This window comes from Moschus berezovskii, chromosome 11 (genome assembly GCF_049115385.1).
Source record: "Moschus berezovskii isolate FMDL1 chromosome 11, NW_MosBer_1.0, whole genome shotgun sequence".
NCBI lineage: Eukaryota > Metazoa > Chordata > Mammalia > Artiodactyla > Moschidae > Moschus > Moschus berezovskii.
The window spans coordinates 105,535,025-105,555,702 of record NC_142470.1 but is presented as its reverse complement, the minus strand read 5'-3'; the positions used below and the strand labels follow the sequence as shown (position 1 = coordinate 105,555,702).

At 40.3% G+C, this 20,678-nt stretch overlaps 1 protein-coding gene across 2 annotated transcripts in view; it reads right to left on the bottom strand.

Moving 5' to 3' along the window:
• Positions 1-20,678, bottom strand: part of TMEM131 (transmembrane protein 131) — a 180,131-nt gene that overhangs the window by 138,645 nt on the left and 20,808 nt on the right. The window lies entirely within an intron of this gene.

Sequence of the window (20,678 nt, the reverse complement as noted above, 5' to 3'; positions counted from 1 at the left end):
ATTGGAAAAGCCAAAAGGAAAAGTAGACAAATTCAGTTATATTCAAGGACTTCAACATCTCCCTGCCATCAAATATCTCACTGGTAAGACTAAGAGATACACAAGACATAAAATAATATATATACATATAACTAAAAGATACTAAAAAACCCTAACACCATCAACCAACAGGATCTAACTGACATTCATAGGCCACAGAGCCTTTGTCAACAACAACACACATTCCTTTTAAGATACCTTGGACAAGTCCTCAAGACAGGACAATTCCTTGGACAACTCCTGGGTCATAAAACAAGCATCAACAACTTTAAAAGTATTGAAATCAGAGTATGTTCTCTGATCACAATGGAATCAGGCAACAAATCAATAACAAAAGTGCAACATAAAAACATCCTAACACTTCTACATTCAACAATATACTTTTAAATAAATCATGGGCCAAAATGGAACAGAACTTTAAAAACACAGAGAAATGAATAAAAACAAAAATGTAATACATCAAAAACGGGGGAAAAAGAGAACATTTTCATGGTATTAAAATGCTCACATTAGAAAAGAGAACAAGGTCTCAAACTAATAATCTGTATTCCCACCTCAAGAAACCAGAAAAAGCAGAACAAATAAGCGCAAAGGAAATAAAAGAAAGGAAATAATAAAAAGAAGAGCAGAAATCAATGAAATTTAAAATAGGAAAATAACAAAAAATGAATGAAACAAAAATCAACAAAACCAACAAGCCTGTAGCAAGACTGAAACGAAGAGAAAACACAAGTCATCCATAACCGGAGTAAAGCAGGGCACAGCACTGTGACTGCTGCAGCCACTAAAAGATTAACAAGACAGTACTATGGACCCTATGCTTATAAAGTCAACAACAGCAAAGAAAGACCAATTTCTCAAAACCCACAAGCGACCCAAACTCACCCAAGATGAAACAGAAGGCCCACATACACCTATAGCCACTAAACACACTGAATTCGGCAATACAAAGATTCCCTCAGAAAAGAAATTCTCAAGCACAGATGGCTTTACTGGATAATTTTATCAAACATTTAAAGAAGAGTTAGCATCAGTTTTACATAATCTGTTCCCCCAAGAAAACAGAAGTGGGAATACTTCCCAACTTGTTATAAAGGCTAATATTACCCTGATACCAAAGCCAGACAAATAACAGATTAAAAAATTTTAAATCACAGCCCAATACCCCTCATTTAACCCACTCCAGTATTCTTGCCTGGAGAATCTCATGGACGGAGAAGCCTGGTAGGCTACAGTCCATGGGGTCGCATAGAGTCGGACACGACTGAGCGACAGAACGGACGGAACGGAATACCCCTCATTAACTTAGAACAACTCTCAACAAATACTAGCAATCTGAGTCTAGCAATATGTAAAAATAACTATATACCATGAACAAATGAGATTTCACATATGCAAAACATTTGAAAATCAGTCAAGAGAATTCACCATACCAAGAGTTAAATAAGAAAATCATATGATCAAAACAACTGATGCAGGAAAAGCATGTGACAAAATCCAACACCCATTCATGATACAAATTCTTAGCAAACTAGCAACAGAGTGGAATTTTCTCCACTTGATAAAGAGCATCTGGCAAGAATCTATGGCTAACATCAATACTCAATGGTGAAAGAATCAATGGTTTCCCTTGAAGAATGGGAAAAAAGTGAGGATATTGCTTTCACAAATCTTATTAGAGCACAGTACTAGAAATTACAGCCACTGCAATAAGAAAAATCAGTAAAATGCATACAGATCAGGAAGGAAGAATAATATTGTTCCTATCTGCAGATGACATGATAGTTTATATACAAAACCCAAAGGGATCTACAGGAAAAAGAAAAATCACTGAACTCCTAGAATAAGCGAGTTCAGCACGGTAGCAGGATATATGATGAACACACAAAAATGAGTAACATTTGAAGGAGCTTTTCCCTTCTCTAGGGCAACTTAGAGCCTGGCAATACCTAGAGATATCAAACTGGGAAAGGGACCACAAGCCAGGTCAGAGCAGGAGCAGAACATGGCTCCACCACAGGAGCATGCCCCTCCGCTCCACAGGTGAAAGGCTTTCGAAACACAAAGGAGCACTTCCCTTTCTCACTCACTGACCTTGTTCAACGCATTCTGACATTAAAAATCCTAGCAGTCGGTGTAAACTTCATCAATATCTACAAATGAGAACGCCCCTAATTGGGCTCTTTATTTTACCAAGATGACTATCCTGGCATCTTAGGTAAGAAAATAAATAGATATCTCAATTCCCCAAACCCATTCACTATATCTAAAGTTTCATTAATACTAGTCTGCAAAGGTAACTATAGCAAGAATTCCATTAACAGTAACACATTAAGTTTTAATTAATTCTCTCCTATTTTTATAATGTTTAAGATTAATCCTTACTCTGAACATAGAGGAAAAGACAATAACCTTAATACATTTAAACTAGTCCTTTTAACAACAAACATTTGTGTGTTCTCCAAAATTGTAACTTTATTTGAGTATACACCTTCCATTTTCTAAAATACTCCTCAAATCTTATTTTAGAGTAGTGGCATAGTTGGAGAAAGGAGATAATAGACATTAATTTTAAATCAATTTTAACAAAAAATTTTTAAAAATCAATTTTAAGTATTAAATGGAGAAGAAAAAAAGGAAGGGGAGAAGGAGAAAAAGAAGAATCAATCAGAACAACTGCAAATAATGTTCTCCAATAAATATCTCTGTATGAGAGGACTATTTTAACATACACATAAAAGAGATCCTTATTCCAAAAATACTCCTAGCACACTGTAGAGACTGCAGTGATTTAAAACTGCATGTTTTTAACAGTTGTATCCAATAACTGCATGTAGAAACAAGTAAACTCATTTTAGAAGCAATTAGTAAGCAGAAGAGGAATACAGATTAGCTATCTCTGTTGCAGACTCTGATCCTATAAATATTTTAGCCAATTTCGCTTCCTGTCTATCTCACATCCTATCCAATAATCAATGTTTCCCAATGGTCAGAATCCTTGACAATGTGGTGTTAGATGTCTGTATCCCAAAGTTCCCTGAGAGAAACGCTGGCTAACAGAACAGGGTTTTTTACCTGTATGTTGTGATTAACTTTATAGTTAACAGTTTTTCTATTTGTAGACATCAAGGTGACTCCACACTTGGGGCAGGTACACTCCAGTTTCTGCAGGACTCAGATCTTTCTTCTCTCCTATCCTTATGTTCTCTCCAGACTCTGGGAGTGACGCTGAAGACCCTGGTCCTCCTGGGCTGACATATATCGCACCCTTCTGCTTCAGAGAGTGGGTGTCATCTATTGCCCTTTCCAGCAGACTTATCTCCATTAAGAGTGATCAGGGGGCTTCCCTGGTGGTTCAGTGGTAAGGAATCTGCCTGCCAATGCAGGAGACTTGGGTTCAATCCGTGGCCCGGGAAGATACCACATGCCCCAGAACAACTAGGCCCGTGAACCACAACTATTGAGCCTGTGCTCCACAGCAAGAGAAGCCACTGCAATGACAAGCCTGCACACCACAATGAAGAGTAGCCCCTGCGTGCTGCAACTGGAGAAAATTCACAGCAACGAAGACCCAGCACAGTCAAAAAGAAATAAACAAACTTATTTAAAAAAATGATCGAGTCAATTGTTCTCTTCCTCTATCTCATTTCTCAGGTATATTTTAATCTAGAATCCTTGTCTTATGCTACTGAGATTTAACTCATCCCCTGGTTGCATGGTATTTTTTAAGAAATATCTGCTATATTCAGAACTGTTTTCTTCTGTTTTGCTTAATGTTTTGCTCCCTCATTCTTTGCTATAAAGAAGCCCAAGTCAGTTAAATTTTTCTTCATGTTTTTGCTCTGAGATCTCATTGTCATCATTTTCTCACTTTGTTTCAATGGATTCATCTATTTACTACTTGAATGTTCTGCTTCTATTTTAGGCTCCAGGGTCAGAGCACAAACTAAATTAGATTGGGGCATTGAGGAGAAAAGGGTATCTTCTGGCAAGAGTCGGAATTGAGACTTTAGAAACTAGAAATCTATTAAGTTTAAACTCAGCTAAAGTTTTCTGTAGACTACAGAAACAATTCATGAAAGAGACAGCATGAAAATTCTCCATGTCAGTGTAAAGCTGATCCTAGTTGGTCAATGGAACTAATGAGTTTCATTTACTCAAGACTCTCACACAGCATTAAATTTTTTATCTACAATAAGCACACTAGTCTAGTAAAAATCTATACTTGAGTATCATTATCCAGAGTTGTGAACAGAAGTGAAAAATAACCCACTTTTCTTTTTTTAAGATTTTTGGATGTGGACCATTTTTAAAGTCTTTATTGGATTTGTTATAATATTGCTTCTGTTATGTTTTAGTTTTTTGGCCCCAAGGCATGTGGGATCTTGGTTCCCTGACCAGGGATGGAACCTGCATCCCCTGAATTGGAAGGCAAAGTCTTAACCACTGGACAGCCAGGGAAGTCCCAATCCACTTTCCTAATTGTCTGTATAGATTCATATATTATTTTTACTTTATATCCAAACATCTTCTGTCAATTGCCTTTCAAGATACAGCCTTTTGTTCCTTTCTTTACAAGACAGAGAACTGATTAAATGTTTGTTTTCCGGGACAATAATTTGCATAAAATTCCAGTTTCCCCACTGTGTATGTGATCTTAAAAATGTACAAAACCCCCTGCAAACCTCGGTTTCCTCCTCTATAATATGCACGCAAGGACACACTGTATATCCTTAGGTTTTTGTAAGCATTAAGTACAGCAGTGCACACAAAATGCTAATTGCTGGCACAGAGTAAGGATTTATGATACTAACCTCACAATGATTTTATCATTATCCTTGCTGCTGTTGCTATTTTTCTTCCAGATTTCTAGAAGACTGGATTTCCTCCCAGCTCCCAAGTCATTTATGCCAAGAAGGAGGTATACGCTCTTCACTGATGAGCACTGGAGTTAGAAGAGTTAATCCACATAAAAAGAACTTGTTTATATATAAAATGTCAATAGTTATCTATCTTGCATGTTGGTCTTAGAGTGTAATCTTCTAGGAGATGAATAATTTCATTTTTGGAGAAGGTATAGCTAAGTAATGTTTTTTCATGAAAATTTATACTATGCTTTACAATTAATAAAAATCTAATTTCAGTGATGAAAAAATCATGAACACTGATGTTTTTGTTATCCAGCAAAAAACCAGAGCCATCTTCTTGTTTTAAAGACACTTTTTATTTTTTAAGACAGTGGCGCTTCCATTTAGGTTTCCCTCCCACTCCTGTCTCTCAAGATCATTTGGCCTGCAGTCCTGTTCATGCTTTTATTAGCTCAACTGGTAAGGGGGAAACATCAGGGCTTCATCTATCAGAACTAGATAAAGAAAAATTAACCAAATGGATTTTTAAACTGGACACCCACAGTTTTAAAAAGAATCTAGAGTTGAGAGAAGGAAAAAAGGAAATGAATATGGATGGAGTCAAGTCTCTGGGGCAAGGGTAAGAGCGCCATAATTTAACTACAATACTTAGAATTTCCAAAGAAAAGAAAATAGTGGTATTCCAAGTGGATTTACACAAAAGGCTTTTCTTAAACGCAAGAAAATATTGGAAATGAAAAGGAGGACTCAAAAAGCAATACTATGTCAGGCTGTTGAGGTTAGCAAGGAAAATATTATTTAGGTGAACCTATCTCAAGGGCAAAGTAAAAAGTAGTTTGAGCTAATGTTAGCCAAAGGCCTTAGAAAACAGATGATATATTTTCTTGAAATATTCTATCACACAAAGGAACATATCATGGCAAAGTAAGTTTACTAATAAAGTAAGAGAAACATTAAATTTTATATTAATTCTGTTTACGATCAGAGGGAATGTTTCTATTAACCTGAATGTATAGAGAATTATAATGCAACTGCTTCAATTTATGTGAATAAAAGTGTGCCCAAAGAGACTAATTCATTTACCAAAAGCCACAGAGATAGTTAAGGTGGGAGAGGGGAAATAACCTGTTTTCAACAAGCTAGAAAGCTTTAATAACATTTCATGGGAGAGAAGCATGGCAGACATTTAAGAGTTCTACTTCAAAATCTGATTCTGGGATGTTCCTTAATGTTCTGATAGAAGGCAGGAAAGACATAGATAGGTCTGATTCGTTCTATGGCATTCCTGGAAAGTTTTTGCAGAATGGATTATATGGATTTGCTTTAAAAATACATATGTATCCTAGTCCACTTGTCTGTTACTGACCTAATATTAAATTAAGCATCAGGGGGCTTCCCCTGGTGGCTCAGTAGTAAAACACCTGCCTGCCATGGGTTCAATTCCTGATCTGGGAAGATCCCACATGCCGGGGAGTAACTAAGCCTGTGTGCCACAATCACTGAGCCCAGAAGCCGCAACTACTGAGGCCCGCACACCTTGGGGCCTGGGCGCCACAACAAGAGAAGCCACCACAATTGAGAAGACCGTTCACTGAAACTCGGGAAAAGCCGGCGCAGCAATGAAGACCGAGAGCAACCAAATCTAAGTAACTAAAATTATTTAAAAAAATTTTAAAACAAATTCAGGATTAGAAACTGGTAGATTCTTGAAGGCAAGAAGTTCGCTGATCAGATGCTGAGCCAAAAGGAAAGCTAAGAAGGACATGAGGTCCTCTATCTTTAGCCCCAGCACGAAAGGCGTCAGGGATCCAGGCATGCTTAAGACTTTCATCAGAGGTGACAGCGGCCCAAGTGACTGTCTCTCTGAGAGCACGTTTCTACTCCAGCTAGTTGCAGCCTATTGTGGATGCAATGATGGTATCTCTTGGACCACAGTTATCCTTTATGTGTGCCTGCCATGTGTTCTATCCTAAGCAAGCAAAGAGGGACAAATTTGGATATCAGGAAGTCAAGGGACATAAACAGTAAACATTTTTGAGAAAACTGGGATGCAGACATGTTAAGTAACTTCTCTGAAACAGCTTCCCTTTTCATTATCTCAGGCCCTTAAGACCTGACAATCTTAACAGAAATTTAAGGTATATTCAAAATAACTGTGACTATTTCAAGGACTAAAACCCACTCCTACTCTATTAGGCTCCAGAAATTAACTTGATTTAAGTCAGAATAGTTTAAATAACATTTATTAATGTGATTGTCTCACAATCAGCAAGGGGAATGCATGATATGAGAACAGGGCTATTTTGCCAGTCGCTCCCCTTAATGAGGTTACTGAGTTTTAGCTGTAGGTTTTTACAACTCTTAGAAATTTTCATTATGAAACATGAATGGTTTAAAGATTATTAACGAAGCCATCAGTATACCCACCATCCAGCTTCAGAAATGAAGTATTAAAAACCACCCAGGTGGTCTCTCCCATCGATACACCTTCCTACCTGCAGCACCAAGGTAATGGCACTCCTGCATTTTATGTTTCCCATTACCCTGCTATTCTTTAGTTTTAACATATATATATATAGCTCTAAAAGTATATCATTTTTAGTTTTTCCCATTTCTAAAGTTTTCATAAATAGTAAATACAGCAGTATTTATTTTTCCAACTCCCTCTCTTAACAGTATGTTTTGAAATTTATCTATGCAGCTGAAGCTTATGCATTATAACATATATTGTGTTTCTACCTACACTTCTGCCCGTAGACACACACAGCTTTGGATTATGTGTGCTGTTACAAACAGTACCGCCAGGATCATTCTCAGACGTGTCTTCTGTTCTGTATGTGCATGAATTTCTTTTGGGTACATACCAAGGGTAAGAAATGGATCCAGGTTTTGCAGATCAGAAGTTTTTACAACTTAGGAACTTTTGTAAATGCATGGTTCAGTAATTTTATTCACTATTAGTCTTTGATAGGGCTTCCCAGGTGGTACAGTGGTAAAGAATCTGCCTGCCAATGCAGGAGATTCAAGAGACTTGGGTTTGATTCCTGGGTCGAGAATATCCTCTGGAATAGGAATCGGCAACCCACTCTAGTATTCCTGCCTGAGAAATCCCATGGAAAATAGGAACCTGACAGACTACAGTACATGGGGTCACAAAGAGACACAACTGAGCACACACATACACAGTCTTTAATAGCTTACTGCCCACCTCCAATTTAAATTCTAAGTTTAAAAAATTGACCAACAAAATTAACTTTAAAATAAAATTGGATGTTTGAATAAATGTGAAGCTTTTTACAAGAGTAAAAATTAAGAGACGAACTTGGCAATTCCAAATTTAAAAAAAAATACTATTGTACCCAAGTATTATATATTTTACTTTAATATTACTATGAATTTTTATATATTTTTATATTTATTCATGTATGTTTTACTTTTGATTACATGAATATAGAAATGTCATTATACCTATTTTCTCCTTTCAAGTAACCAAGCACAAAACTTAATTTACCTCTACTCTGCCCAGCTTGCTTCTAAGCTAGGGATACCATTTTTGGCACTTTAACTACTGGCCATAAACAGAAAATACCAACTAACTCCTAGGATAGGGAGCGGCAAGGTTAATTTATGATCTCATTGTGGAGTGAGTCAACTACAGACTCAAGAAACAAGTTAACTCTTCAAAACTAAGGGGGGAAATGTGCTGAAGTTGCTAAAACTTGTATTCCAAAAGGACATACATTTTTTGTTTTGAAAATATACTGGAAAGTTTTCTGCCTGTTCACAAGGCTGCCAAGTATGTTGACAATCAAATGAGGAAGAAAATTTCAGAACAGGGCCTCCAAAATACAATTAGCTAATGCGATAGAAGGTATCATGACAATTTATTTTTTAAAAAAATGAAACAAGAAAACTTTTAACAGGAAGCTGCCACACTCAGGCACTGTGCAAGGGGGAGGGCTACACACTGCCTGTGTTCAAGGAGCTTATGGACTCAGAGGAAACACAAGCAAACCAGGAACTAGGGGCACCAAATTCGGCCACAAGGCTTTGCAAATATCTCCAAGTAGCAGTTTCGTGCGAAGAACCAGTGAGAGAGAAGGTTAAGGCAGGGGCCCCCTCCCAGAGAGCGCCACAGAGCACAGGCACTAGACATGTAAGAAATTATGGTACTCTCAGAAAATGTCATCTTCACAGGTCTGGGTTTAGGAAGCACTGGAAGGAATCAGAGAAGAGGCTGGAAAGGGAAGCCGAGGCTGAACCACACCCCCATGCTAAGCCCTGAAAGTTATGGGCTATTTTCCCCATTTGTCTAGTAATTGTTAAGGTCACACAGCAGGTATATGACAAGGTCAAGCTGAGAGTTCAGGTCTTCCTGTCTGCAGAGTTTAATTTCAGGCTGCTTTTCAACAATCTTCCATACTTCCAGGGTTTCAGTAAGACTGGCTTCTTAAAGAACCTACTGTATAGCACATGGAACTCTGCTCAATGTTTTGTGGCAGCCTGGATGGAAGGTGAGTTTAAACTATCACAACATTGTTTATCGGCTAAGTTGTGTGCTAAGTCTTCAATTGTGTCAGACTCTCTTAGACCCCATGGCCTGCAGCCCACCAGGATCCTCTGCCCCTCCAGGCAAGAACACTGGAGTGTGTTGCCATTTCTTCCTCTAGGGATCTTCCTGATCCAGGCATTGAAACCACATCTTTCATGTCTCCAGCACTAGCAGGCGGATTCTTTACCTCTAGCACCACCTGGGAAACCCTATGGGCTTGTGCTGTACTTAGTCGCTCAGCTGTGTCTGACTCTTGAGATCCCATGGACTGTAGCCCGCCAGGCTCCTCTGTCTATGGGATTTCCCAGGCAAGAATACTGTAGTGGATTGCCATTTCCTTCTCCAGGGGATCTTCCCAACCCAGGGACTGAACCTAGGTCTCCCACATTGCAGGTGGATTCTTTACTGTCTGAGCCACCAGGGAAGCCCTATACCCCAATGCAAAATAAAAAGTTAAAAAAAGGACTCTCTTCTTAAAGGTAGAGGAATCCCATGGTGAACTAGTACAAGAGCTAACTTTTAAATTAATCGCTGAAACAGCAGTTCTCAAAGTGGCATCCTTGAATCCCTGCATCAAAATGGCTCAATATTTAGTAAGATGGAGATCCTGGGCCTACTTCTGAAGAATCACATTCCTGGGATTTTGCATTTTATCAGAAGCTTTGCAGGATGGGGACTGAAATGTCTGTTCAACTGAAGCCAAGTGATGACCAGCTTTCAGGGGAGTATGATGAAAGGAAAAGGCTTAATCCAACTGTGGACATAACAGGACTTGAGATAACAATGGAACATACATGTGAAAATGCAGTCCAAAAAAAGTGTTATGACTGTGTATGCTTGTGAAACTAATCACTTAAAACTGGTGTATTTTATTATATGCAAATTATACTTCAATACAGCTGGTTAAACATAAAGAAAGGAAAGATGGCACAAGTTCAATAAAGTTTACAGGGTTGTTTTGGGTACCTAACACTATAGCCACAATGCTCTAAATGAATACCCCTAGGGCACACAGCTTCACCTAGTTTCTGTCTTAATCTCTGCTGTGTTAAGTGGAGAGAAAAGGAGTTGTCCTGCTTCTCAATGGCTTTTTTAAGGTCCCAGAAAGCAGTCAGCTCTAAAAAGTTTTAAGATTGCTAGAACAATACGATTTTTACTAAAAACTAAATACTTGTACTACATCAAGTATAACAAGGTTTTCATTTTATGCAAGTGTACCGTGGTAAATTTCTACTAAGAGTACAAACTGTTCAGGTACGGAATTAATGTTTGAAAGAGTAAGTTGTCCTTTCAGATATAAACATTTTCCTCAATCCAGTTTTCTGACCCACAGGCTTACACAAAAGTGACACAGGTGTAATAATGTTCTGAAATACTCCAACTACTTCCAAGAAAACCAATAAACGAAGTGCTCACACTCCTGACGGGTCTGCCAATGGGACGATAGCAATCCTTACATACCCTCACCACATACAGCTGCGTCAAAGGTTTCCTTTTCTTTCTCAATCAGAACTCCTAGGTCCCCAGAAAAAAAGAAAACAAAGGAGACCACTGCTGACAAACTCAAAAATACTGTTAAATTTAAGAAATTGGGAGAATTGTTATGACACTATTTTTACACTGAGTTTTTTCACAAATGATCTTTGACCTCAATTTCCTTGCAACTTTGCTCATGTCACTTCCTATTACTGACATCGGTATGCAAGTCACATACCTCCCCTTCAGAGTAAATTTAGTCCCACACAGGGGAATACAGTTAAGGAAGAAGTCAATATTTTCCATAATTTTCTTAAGACAGTCATACAGATGTTGCTGAGGAAAGCAAAAGATCATGGGTAACTCAGAATGGAGCTTGTTAAATACATACCTAGGAAATAATGTCCCTGATTAAATCAATCCTTTTGCAATCAGATTGTGCTGCCTTATACACCTTCATTTTCAGACAGAAAAACACTGGAAGATAAAAATAAAGAGTAAAACGTCTAACATCTTCTACTGAATGTCCTGTACATACTGAGAACTGAGCTAGACAAATCTGCATGCATTATTCTTATTTAATCCCAACAAATCCTGGGAAGGAAGATATTAGTCTCTAAAATAGGAAGGCATTATTAACTACTATCACGAAATTTTGGGAAAACACTGACTCATGGTCTTTAAAACCCAGTTTCCTCATCTATAAAATATGCATTTATATTTTTTGTTTAAACAGGCACTGCTATGTACAGTGTCCAGTACATAATAGCCTCCACTTACTAAGCACCAACTATCAGGGCCATTTATGGGGCCATTCAGCTAAGCACCCAGTGGAAACCAGGAAGAATGAATGTGGATGGTGTGACAAGCCCTATGACTGGGTAACAACTCATCTGACCTCACAAATAGCACAGGTTGTTTTAATATTCCCTAGTGTAATGAAAATCACTGCTTCTGGAAATCTGGAGAAATTCTCCAATGAATTTAGACTGTAACCTAGTTAGCTCTGAAGGCTAGTTTCTACCTTTCTTGAGTCTGCCCACGGAGAAATGTTTTAAACATAATTCTGAAAAGACAGAAATAGGCGGCATTAACTAAGTTTCCTGGTGTGGCTTTTTCAACTGGATCTAAAAATCTAAACAGGCAGAGAAAGAAGAGTAATGTAAGGAAAATTCTGGAAAGCATGAGAGAGAATCTAAAAAAAAAAAAAAGTGAAATTAGAAACTAAAGAGAAGCTTTACAAGCAAGACTATTAAATTTAATTTTTAATTGAACCTGTCATCATTAAGTTGACAGGGGTATATTTTTCCTCCCTGTCACAAAAGAAAAATCTACCACAGATAACTAGTATGTCAATTACTAGATTACTAGACCTGACAGAATGCACATACTGAATACAGAAACCTCAGAGGAAGCGGACTGATTTTCTGCCCAATGCAACATTAACTCAGCAGATATTAAGCCTGCATAGTGTCTGGCATCCAACTCAGATGAAGTCCTTCTGGGATGGTTAATAAGGTCTGGAAGGAACAATTTTACTGATATTACTTGGTACTGTCCTTTGAAAGAGAGAACACTTTTCTATTTTTCTTATTTCTTCCACTTTTCAAATCTAATTCTTTGAGTGTCCTGATCTCAAAAGTACTCTGGCAGAGTTCACTACTAATGAAAAGTGTAAAGCACCTGAAGCTAGAAATCACCTCTTATTCATCTCCAGAGCCTCAATGACCAAGGCACAGTTCCAAAGAATAGCAAGGAGAGATAAGAAAGCCTTCCTCAGCGATCAAGGCAAAGAAACAGAGGAAAACAACAGAATAGGAAAGACTAGAGATCTCTTCAAGAAAATTAGAGATACCAAGGGAACATTTCATGCAAAGATGGGCTCAATAAAGGACAGATATGGTATGGACCTAACAGAAGCAGAAGATATTAAGAAGAGGTGGCAAGAATACACAGAAGAACTGTACAAAAAACATCTTCATGACCAAGATAATCACGATGGTGTGATCACTCACCTAGAGCCAGACATCTTGGAATGTGAAGTCAAGTGGGCCTTAGAAAGCATCACTACGAACAAAGCTAGTGGAGGTGATGGAATTCCAGTCGAGCTATTTCAAATCCTGAAAGATAATGCTGTGAAAGTGCTGCACTCAATATGCCAGCAAATTTGAAAACTCAGCAATGGCCGCAGGACTGGAAAAGGTCAGTATTCATTCCAATCCCAAAGAAAGGCAATGCCAAAGAATGCTCAAACTACCGCACAATTGCACTCATCTCACACGCTAGCAAAGTCATGCTCAAAATTCTCCAAGCCAGGCTTCAGCAATATGTGAATCGTGAACTTCCAGATGTTCAAGCTGGTTTTAGAAAAGGCAGAGGCACCAGAGATCAAATTGCCAACATCGGATGGATCATGGAGAAAGCAAGAGAGTTCCAGAATAACATCTATTTCTGCTTCATTGACTATGCCAAAGCCTTTGACTGTGTGGATCACCATAAACTGTGGAACATTCTGAAAGATATGGGAATACCAGACCACCTGACCTGCCTCTTGAGAAACCTGTATGCAGGTCAGGAACCAACAGAACTGGTCATGGAACAACAGACTGGTTCCAAATAGGAAAAGGAGTACGTCAAGGTTGTATATTGTCACCCTGCTTATTTAACTTATACGCAGAGTACATCATGAGGAATGCTGGGCTGAAAGAAGCACGAGCTGGAATCAAGATTGCTGGGAGAAATATCAATAGCCTCAGAAATGCAGATGACACCACCCTTATGGCAGAAAGTGAAGAGGAACTCAAAAGCCTCTTGATGAAAGTGAAAGAGGAGAGTGAAAAGGTTGGCTTGAAGCTCAACATTCAGAAAACAAAGATCATGGCATCTGGTCCCATCACTTCATGGGAAATATATGGGGAAACATTGGAGACAGTGTCAGACTTTATTTTTCGGGGTTCCAAAATCACTGCGGATGCTGATTGCAGCCAGGAAATTAAAAGATGCTTACTCCTTGGAAGCAAAGTTATGACCAACCTAGATAGTATATTAAAAAGCAGAGACATTACTTTGCCACAAAGGTCCGTCTAGTCAAGGCTATGGTTTTTCCCGTGGTCATGTATGGATGTGAGAGTTGGACTGTGAAGAAAGCAGATCGCCGAAGAATTGATGCTTTTGAACTGTGGTGCTAGAGAAGACTCTTGAGAGTCCCTTAGACTGCAAGGAGATCCAACCAGTCCATTCTAAAGGAGATCAATCCTGGGTGTTCATTGGAAGGACTGATGCCAAAGCTGAAACTCCAATACTCTGCCCACCTCATGCGACAGCTGACTCACTGGAAAAGACTGATGCTGGGAGGGATTTGGGGCAGGAGGAGAAGGGGACGACCGAGAATGAGATGGTGGATGGCATCACCGACTCGATGGACATGAGTTTGAGTGAACTCCGGGAGTTGGTGATGGACAGGGAGGCCTGGCGTGCTCTGATTCATGGGGTCGCAAAGAGTCGGACATGACTAAGCAACTGAACTGAACCTGGTTCTCAATACATGTTTGCTGTGCTGAATATGTGAAACACCTTCAGACCAAGGAGTCAGTCTGATTCAACTGAATGTAACTGCAGTCTGGTTCTCTTGGGATTACACAAGTCGTCCAGGCTGGTGTGTAATAAGAATGTGTGACACCAACAAGGGCCAGCAGTCACCTAGCACTTACTGCATGCCAAGATGACCCAATGCAGTCCTTGCACCAAATTTAGAAGGGAGGTACGCCAACCCTCCCCATTAAAGCAGAACAGGAAGCTGAGGCACGAGGGCTAGAAAATCCTCTCAAGGTCATGGTCAAGGCAGTACTCCCAAGTCTAGTCTCTATACAGGCAGCCAGGCTCCTCAGGCAAGATGACTTACCAGAAAGATGGGAGCTTGCTGTACCAGACTTTTCCAGGAGTGTTTACAGGTTTGAATTCAGCCACACCTGCCCACGGTGTGAAACAACAACAAAAGTGCACACTGGTTCGACAGGTGACAGGATGGGCTGAATGGAACTACAGAGCTGAGTTCTGAGTCACTGTAAACCTGGGTCCACCAGACCGGACAGCCTCTCTGGTACTGTTCTCTCCACTACACACGGTGAACAACACAGGCTTATACGCACGGTTCACCCAAGTCCCTCCTGTCAAACACACAATCCTGATATGCAGCTTTAACCTTATACTGTCCTTATTTCTTTATGCCTGTCTAACAAGAAATTCTTGGAAGCCAATGACTATGTCTTACTCCCAAACACGCTCCCAGAGCCCAGCTGCAGGCTCACTGAACGCTGGTTGCATGACAGATGTATACTGACGGAACAGGAAGCACTGCTGAAAACTGGACATGTGTGATGGCAGGATGGGAGGCTGGAGAGGGCTCCTCTTACTTATCTTTTCTGGGTACAGACCAACTGGCAGAAAGGGAAAGGGAATAAAAATTAAAGTATTAAAGACCACATGGAAGCAATGAGTTTTAATAGGTAATTAACAAATTACCTACAGTTAAAGACTGTACACTCACTAATCCAAAGCTTACAATGGGGAATTTCTCAGGAGGGTTGATACTAGATGAGGAAAGGTGACCGTAGACAGATCTATTAAGCAACCTCACACCAGAAGTTTAATCTCTTCAACCTCTCCTAAGAGGAAACAGGGTTAGAAATCTGACCAAAGTCACAGAAAGAGTAAGAAGTACTCTTACTTACTGCTTTTCATCAAATCATGCTGTGTTCCCATATGAAACATCCTGTTGGGATGTCTTACATCATTTTTCAGGGTTGCTTTTTTTTAAGTTGGAAGGAAGGGAGGAGGAAAGAGAAATCTAAAACTTTCTCTGGGAGACACATCATAACAAAGCTACAGTGTCAAGTCAAAGACCCCAAAATAAATTACTTATTCTAAGCAAGGTCAGTTCAAAATGTGTTGATTTAGAGACCCCAAAAGCTCTACTCAAAACCCAACATTTTGCTTATGAGAAGCAATGGTCCTCGTGAGAGACATGTAAACTGGACCACAATGAGCATCTTTTCTCACGGGTCCCAGCTGAGGTCCTCTGTCATATACACTCGGATAGATCTACCCAAATCAACTGGCCTGGCCTGAGCACCTGTGACCTGGAATGCGAGTGTCTATCTGCAGGCCTGCTCACTCCTGACACTGGAGGCTCCTGCAGGGCCAGAACTGTGTCTTTATCTTTCTAGACACTGAGCACATGGTGCCCACTGCATAAAAATTAATACAAGAATGTGCCAGTGTTCAGCCTTATCTGCTGATCAAAAAAGAACTGAGATGCGACTACCAGGTAAAAGTGGTGTTTAAAAACAAACAAACAAACCAATGTGGTGTTTTAATATTTTAAGTTTGAAACTTTTAATGGATTCCTAAAGGAAATCAACCCTGAACATTCATTGGTGGGACTGATGCTGAAGCTGAAGCTCCAATACTTCGGCCACCGGATGCGAAGAGCTGACTCACTGGAAAAGACCCTGATGCTGGGAAAGACTGAAGGAAAAAAGAGAAGGGGACGACAGAGGATCAGATGGCTGGATGGCTTCACTGACTCAACGGACATGAGTTAGAGCAAGCTCCAGGAGATGGTGAATAACAGGGGAGCCTAGTATGTTGCAGTCCATGGGATCGCAACGAGTGGGACATGACTTAGCTACTGAACAACAGCCCCAACTTTAAAGAGATCAACATGAAGTTCTGAGACGAACACAGAGAGGGTTGTGAACTGGCCTGTCAGCTTGTGATTCAATTTTCCACTGAGTCACATGCACTAAGCACGTGGTACGTTCATGCACAAGGCAGATAACGGTGGGCACTCCTATCTCGTTGCAACCAGACCTTGGAGAACGAGTTCCAGCCCAGAAGAGAGATGTTCAGACCAAACCATAAATCAGAAAGTCTGCCACACAGTGATGGCATGTGCCTGTGAGAAAGCGTGCATAAAGCAAGAGTGACTCCCAACAGCTTCCACTGGCCTGTGTGTGGTGAAGACAGAGAGCAGCCACCAGCGGGGGTGGGACCCCTCCCCCAACTCACCACCTGGCAAGTTTCCAAGGTGCAGCCTTCCCATGAGAACAAAAAGGAAATGACAACACTTACGCTGCTGAATTAGCTGACTTAATTTGATAAAGTGTACTTCGTTGATGTTATGACCAGAGAGTAAATATAAATTAAGACTTTTATTTTCAATCGCACAAAAAGTATGAAGAGAAATCACCAGGAACATCTTAAGACCAGCACCCCTCTGTGGGGGAGAAGAGGGAGGTTAGACAGACAGTTGCTGCTCTGTGACCAGTTTCTTCCCGGCCTCAGGCCAAGCTCACCTTGTTGAGGTCTTTCTGCTACCCACCCCTTTCTGCTACCCACCCAACTCCTTCCACGGACCTCCCTTTGCTAGCCTGTTATTTCTTTCTTCCCCTCTGTCGGTAGACACCCAAATGCCTATTTTATGTTTCTGAAAACACTTCCTTTTCAGAATCTGATGAAAGACACTTTCAGGCCTTCTCTGATACTTCTGGATGTATCTTTCTGCATAGATATTGAAAGGGCTTGGGGCACTCGTGCAATGATTCAGAAATCTATCAACATACTCATCTGGTGAAAATCACCCATATATCACTATATACAACCTGCTCAAATTTAAAGAAAAACAGAAACTGATGTAGGAAGAATCTATAAGAAAAGAACCACAAAACTGAAAGCCAAACGCCTTTTCCCACATGGAGCTGGTGGCCACCACATGCCTTCACTTCCAGAATAGTATGTCATGCAATAGTCACATCTGGACTGCCTAATGTGACCGTAAGGGATGCAGAATTGCCCACTTCTCTAAACTTTACTCAGAGTCCCTCACGACTAGCCCAATGGTGAGTTGTGCAGGAAACAGAAGGGTCCAGGTGAGACTCCACTGCATACCAAGGTCCTGGCAATATTCCTTTCTCTGTGTTAGCTGAGAATTATTTTATAATAGCTCTGCTGGAGCCAGTAAAGAAGTGCTCCCAGGAATGTACATACAGCTGTGAACCAGAAGTAGGAAACAAGAAACATCTTCTAGGAACATTCACTTACGAAAAGGTGTTTTTAGCATAAAATGGAATGCAAAATTTGCATACATCATTAAAATATAACTCAGTACCTTAAAGAAATCACCACTTCTGTGGGGTGTGTCCTTGGGCTTCCCTTGTCCCCAAGGAACTGCTCAATAAGCAGTAAGAGGGAATTAAGATCTGACCCAAGAGACAAAAGCTGTAGGCACAATTTCTTTTTTCGTACATAGGGGAAAGGGGTGGGAAGATGAAAACAGAGACAAAGGCCAAAGGAAACAGCGTAGAAAAAGAAGAAAAAAAAGTAAGAAAGTACGAAAGATATCAAAAACTAACATTTGAGTGCCTCTATAAAGTGCCTTAGCAACGCTATTAAGCATGTGTGTGCCAATTTTATAGCTGAGAAAAGTCCACAATTAAATAATTTGTCCCCAGGATACAAACAGCTAGTAAATGATAAACTAATATGTGAAGAAAAGTTATCTGTCTGCAAAGCCTTCATCCTGTCTATTTACCATGCACCAGACCCCAGGCAGAACCCAGCCAGGTGGAAGAACAGACTGTTCAGCCAATTGAGACTGCTCTGCATGATAAAAAGCAACATCGCGAGAAGTTAACTGTGTTAAGTGTGTATCGGGGAGTGGGGGGTTGGACAGATATATTATTATACGATTTTAAGAGAAAAAACATTGCTGTATAAGGTAGGTTGACACCTGCCTAAAATTACATTTGTGGTAAGAAATTAACTTCACAGACTTGAGAAGCTTCTATAGATTGCCACATACAATGAACTGAAAAGTTCTCAATTCACAACTTGAGCAAGGGATCCATACAAATTAATATACTAATTGTACCTGAAATTAAAATAAATTACCTTTAAATATTATGTATGGTAGACAAGCTATATACAACACAATTTTAAAAGTGTAGGTTTATGGAATTCCACTGTTTCTTCCCAGGTGGACCTAGTGGTAAAGAATCCACCTGCCAATGTAGGAGACGCAGGTTTGATTCCTGGGTCAGGAAGATTCCCTGGAAAAGGAAGTGACAACCTACTCCAGTATTCTTGCGTGGGGCATCCCATGGACAGAGGAGCCTGGCGGGCGGCAGTCTGTGGGGTCGCAAAGAGTTGGACATGACTGGGCATTCACTATTTCTAATAATTTTTTTTTAATGTATGTAGGTTAAGAAGAAAATCCCTAGTAGATTTTTCTTCACCATAAAAAGAAAGAAAAATGTGTGAGGCAAAGAAGGATGCTGAAAGCCATCTATCTGTAGGAGGGAGAATAATGCACTCCCTGCCCAGCCCCAGATGCGCATGTCCTTACTCAGGAAACTGTGAATATGTTAGATCACAAAGCAAAAGGGAATATGGTTGCAGACGGAATTAAGATGAAGTCAGCCACTCCAGTACTAGTGCCTGGAAAATCCCATGGATGGAGGAGCCTGGTAGGCTGCAGCCTGTCGGGTCGCCAAGGGTCGGACACGACTGAGCAACTTCAATTTCACTTTTCACTTTCACACATTGGAGTAGGAAATGGCAACCCACTCCAGTGTTCTTGCCTGGAGAATCCCAGGGATGGTGGGCTTCCGTCTATGGAGTCACACAGAGGCGGACATGATTGAAGTGACTTAGCAGCAGCAGCAGCTGAGTTCAAGATAATAAGGTTATTCTGGATTATCTGGGTGGGCCCAGTATCCTTAAAATTGTAAGAGGGAAGCAGAAAAGGGAGGAACAGAGAGATGGCGGCATAAGGAGGAACTGGCTGAAGCCAAGGTCTGTGGTGGCTTCAAGAAGCTTGAAAAGTCAAGCAAACAGTTTCTCCCCTTGAACCTCTAGAAAAGACACAGACCTACCGACACCTTGATTTTCACCTGTGGTATCCATTTTAGACTTCTGATCTCCAGAACTGCAGGATAATTAGTGTTCTTTTAAGCCACTAAGATTGTGGTTATTTGTTACGGCAGCAACAGGAAACTAATACACCATTGTTGTTCAGTCGTATCCAATTCTTTGTGACCCCATGGACTGCAGCACATCAGGCTTCCCTGTCCAGCAACAACTCCTGGAGTCAGTTCAAACTCAATGACCATTGAGTCGGTGATGCCATCCAACCATCTCATCCTTTGCCATTCCCTTCTCTTCCTGCCCTCAATCCATCCTAGTATCAGGGTCTTTTCCAATGATTCAGCTCTTCACGTGAGCTGGCCAACGCACTGGAGCTTCAGCTTCAGCCCTTCCAATGAATATTCAGAGTTGATTTCCTTTAGGATTGACTGGTTTGATCTCCCTGCTGTCCAAAGGACTCTCCAGAGTCTTTTCCAGCACCACAGTTCAAAAGCATCAATTCTTTGGCACTCAGCCTTCTTTATGGTCCAACTCTCACATCTGTACATGACAACTGGAAAAACCATAGCTTTGACTATATGATCTGATCTGATATTAATTGCTGTTGTTCAGTTGCTAAGTTGTGTATTACTCCTTGTGATCCCAATGGACTGCATCCCACCAGACTCCTCTGTCCATGAGGAGAAGACAAGAATACTGGAGTAGGTTGCATTTCCTTCTCCAGATCTTCCTGATCCAGGGATCAAACCCGCATCTCCTGCACTGGCAGGCATGTTCGTCACCACTGAGCCACCTGACATTAATTATCAAAATTTCTT